Genomic DNA, 4,344 nt, shown 5'->3' with positions numbered 1-4,344 from the left:
TCTCCTTCCTCTTCCTCAGCCTCTTCCTTCTCCTTCTCCTCCTCTTTAGCTTCTCCTTTAGAGGGGGGTTCATCCTTAGCTTCCTCGGCTTTTGCAGCCTCAGTGGTCTCCTCCACCTCGATCTGCTCCTCCTGGACGTGGCTGATGCATTAAGAAGGGAAGGAGTTACCCTGATCGGTTTGGCTCAGTGCATAGAGCATCGGCCTGGGGACTGAAGGGTCCCAGGTTCAATTCCAGTCAAGGACATGTACCTTGGTGGCGGGCACATCCCCAGTAAGGGGTGTGCAGGAGGCAGCTGATCGATGTTTCTAATTCTCTATCCCTCTCCCTTCCTCTCTGTAAAAAGTCAATAATATATATATATATAAAAGAAGGGAAGGAGCGGACATCAAGTAGGAGCTGGTCTGGAAACCACCGTAAGCAGATCAGCCAAAGACCTGGGAACCCTGGGAGTAGCTGCTGGCTATGCTTCCCACTCTAGTGAAACTGAGAGTAGCTGCTGGCTATGCTTCCCACGCTGGTGAAACTGAGCTGGGTCTCCTCACCTTCCAAGAGTTTCCTGTAAGTTGCAATGTTAATGTCCAAAGCCATCTTCACATTGAGGAGATCATGGTATTCTTTTAAATATCGTGCCATTCCACTCTTTGTAGTTCTCAACTCATTTTCTAATTTGTTGATTGTGTCCTGCATGCACCAATGTCGGAATTCTGCTTATCCTCCAGCTCTTGCAGTTGTTTTTCCAGTGCTTCATTCATGCCCCGGCATGCTTCGATCTCCAGGGTCTTGGCCTTGAGCAGGCGGCTCTCGGACGGACACCTCGTCCTCGGCGGTGCACACCTCGTCGGCGTTCTTGGCAGCCCTCTCGGTCAGCATGGTGAAGGGCTCTTGAACCATTCTTCAGCATTCTGCATGTTCTTGGCAGCCAGCTTCTTGTACTGGGCGTGGATGTCCTTGAGCACGGCAGAGAGGTCGGGCTTGGAGAATACGTCCATCTCCACGGAGATCTGAGCGTACTGGATCTGCGCCTGCAGCTCGGTGATCTTCTCTTTGTGCACCTTCAGAAAGGCGATTTCATCCATCAGGCTGTGGATGCGCTTTTTGAGCTCAGTGCCAGCGAGAGCCGGCCCTCGGCATCCTGGCGGTTCAGAACCTCTTCCTCGAAGCGCGCCTGCAGGTTGCTCCCAGCCCCTCCAGAGCCCCAATGCCTCCTAACGGGTCCCGAGGCTGCACCCCCAATCGTGCTGCCCTCTCCTGCCGGGGATGGGGCAACGTGGGGTGGGGCACAGGCATCCCATTTCAATTAAAATGTTCAACCCAGGCCTGCTCCACCAGTGTCTGCAGGGGCCGGGGGCAGACAGTGATCCCGAAGGAGCTCGCCCCCCGCCAGAGCTCAGCCATGATGGTCTGGGGTGTGACAGCCCACCAGGTCTCATGGCTGTGACTTGGACCCGCTTCCTGAACCAGGGACCTGGCGCTGGGTGGGCAACAGCAGAACTTCCTCCCCAGCCCTCACTGGAGCGGGTTCCTGCGGTTTCAGAACCGAACTCCGAGGGCCTCCCCGGGGGCAGCGGCCCTGAGCCTGCCGTCTCTCCCTCTATCGCGCCAAGGCTTGCTTCTCACATTTGCTTCTCACACTAGCTTATCACACTTGCTGAAAACCTTCTCAGTCCACTTGCCATAGTAATCAGTTCGGGCTGAAAGGACTGGGGACTCCAGCAGACCTGCGGGGACTGAGGCCGCCATCTTTGTGTCGGAGTGACAGTTAATTTGTATATTACCTTTTTATTAGATAGGATAATCTAGTACATGAAAAGAATATAAATGATCAAAAAGTATAAGAAGAAAAGCTTGGTTAATTAAATTATGATATGTACCTACAATGAACTCTATGTGCTTTAAAATGACTATACATATTTTATATAGTAATATAGTAATGTTTATAACATACTATTTAGTGAAAAAGTAAGGTAATAGGCTTTGTATAATATGACCTACATCCTCATTATGTTTTTAGAATAACATTTATATGTGTGTGTATATATTATATATGCATCTTTTCAACGTTGAAAACAATTTCACATGTTCAGGGAAATTACCAGTAAATACAAAGACAATTTTCCTGAGCTATTTTAGAGTAAATTGCTGAAAGCTTGATCAGTCCCTGGAATTGCAGAAAGGGGAGGTGGCTGCCATGGAAATGGCCTGCACTTCAAAACTGAAAAGCCTGAGATCCAGAGATGGACCCTGCAGATGTCAGCTGGACTGGGTCACCTTGAGAGGAACTCCTCCCAGGAGGGTGCCTGGAGAGGCCCAGTGACCACAGGAGCAGGTGGGCCTGCAGAAAGCAGGGAACCAGGGCAGCTCACCCTGGACTGGAGGCACTGCCTGTTTCAAGGAGTCTCAGGGTAGGTGAGAGGTTTGTGGCCATGGAATTGCCTCCAATAGAACCACTAAGGAGCCCAGGAGAGAGGAAAGTCAGCTTTCAGATTCTGTCCCACTCAGAGGACAACATACTGCAACTGTACTAGGCAAGTAGGAGCCCTCTTGCCACTCACCTCTTCTCCTTACCCCAATCTGCACCCTTTAGGAACCAGATGCTGCCTGGTGGGCAGGGAATGAGGAGAGGGGAGGAAATGAGAGCTGGCCACGCCCTCTCCCCTCAACCCCGCCCCCAGCTTCACACCTCTAACCTGGAACCAGGACCCAGATGCAACAGGTGATTAGCTGCATGAGACTTTGAACAGAACTGGAACCAGTTTGAAGAGGCAGAGGTGGAAAATAACAAAACTATTTTCTGCTGGTATTATATTGAGCTTGTCTGATAAACTGGATACATATAACATAAAAGATAATATTAAGTTTGAGCATAAAATCTATCTCTAAATATAAGAATTCTGCTCACCCTGGCCAGTTTGGCTCAGTGGATAGAGCACCGGCCTATGGACTGAAAGGTCCAAGGTTCGATTCCAGTCAAGGTCATGTACCTTGGTTGCGGGCACATCCCAGTAGGAGGTGTGCAGGAGGCAGCTGATTGATGTTTCTCTCTCATCGATGTTTCTAACTCTCTATCCCTCTCCCTTCCTTTCTGTAAAAAATCAAAAAAATATATATGTTTTAAAAAAGAATTCTGCTCATTTTTAATGGATGGCTATATTTTTCCCCAGTTTTATTGAGATATAATTGACATATAACATTATGTAAGTTTAAGGTGTACAGTGTAATGATTTGATACTCATTGCTTTTTATTATTGTTTAAAGTATTACATATGTCTTCCTTTTCCTCGATTGACACCCCCCCTGCCACTCCCACCCCCCAGGACAAGCACCCACCACACCAGTGTCCCTGTCCATTGGTTATGCTAATATGAATGCATACAAGTCCTTTGGTTGATTCTTATCTCTTCCCTCCCCTGCTTCTCTCTGAGGTTGGATGGTCTGTTCAGTGTTTCTTTGTCTCTGGATCTATTTTTGTTCATCAGTTTATGTTATTCATTACTAGAGGCCTGATCCACAAATTCATGCACCAGTGGGGTCCCTTGGCCTGGCCTGCAGGATCAGGCAGAAACCGGCTTTCCAACATCCCCTGAGGCCTGGCCTGCGAGAGGGCGCAGGCCAGGCTGCAGGACATCACTTGTGCACAACTGGGGCCAGGGAGGGACATGGGAGGTTGGATTGACACCCCCCCTGCCACTCCCACCCCCCAGGACAAGCACCCACCACCCCAGTGTCCCTGTCCATTGGTTATGCTAATATGAATGCATACAAGTCCTTTGGTTGATCTCTTATCTCTCCCTCCCCTGCTTCTCTCTGAGGTTGGATGGTCTGTTCAGTGTTTCTTTGTCTCTGGATCTATTTTTGTTCATCAGTTTATGTTATTCATTACTAGAGGCCTGATCCACAAATTCATGCACCAGTGGGGTCCCTTGGCCTGGCCTGCAGGATCAGGCAGAAACCGGCTTTCCAACATCCCCTGAGGCCTGGCCTGCGAGAGGGCGCAGGCCAGGCTGCAGGACGTCACTTGTGCACAGCTGGGGCCAGGGAGGGACATGGGAGGTTGGCCAGCTTGGGAGTGACTACAGGAGAGCTCCAGAGCGTGTCCAGCCCATCTCGCTCAGTCCAGATCAACCAGACCCCAGCAGCAAGCTAACCTACCAGCCAGATCATCTTCCCGCTGTGGTCAGTGGCACATCATAGTGAGCAATTGAGCAACCTTAACATATCATTAGCATATTATGCTTTGATTGGTTGAATGGACGACCTATCGACCGGACACTTAGCATATTAGGCTTTTATTATATAGGACTAGAGGCCCGGTGCACAAAAATTTGTGCACTCGGGGGGGGG

General features: G+C 49.7%; 1 pseudogene; it reads right to left on the bottom strand.

Moving 5' to 3' along the window:
* Positions 1-5: 5 nt before the first annotated feature.
* Positions 6-1,743, bottom strand: LOC102261983 (annotated as a pseudogene).
* Between the last annotated feature and the right edge of the window lie 2,601 nt (positions 1,744-4,344).

Source organism: Myotis brandtii, unplaced genomic scaffold (assembly GCF_000412655.1).
Source record: "Myotis brandtii unplaced genomic scaffold, ASM41265v1 scaffold398, whole genome shotgun sequence".
In the NCBI taxonomy this organism is placed as follows: Eukaryota; Metazoa; Chordata; class Mammalia; order Chiroptera; family Vespertilionidae; genus Myotis; species Myotis brandtii.
This window is presented reverse-complemented; position numbering and strand designations above follow the sequence as displayed.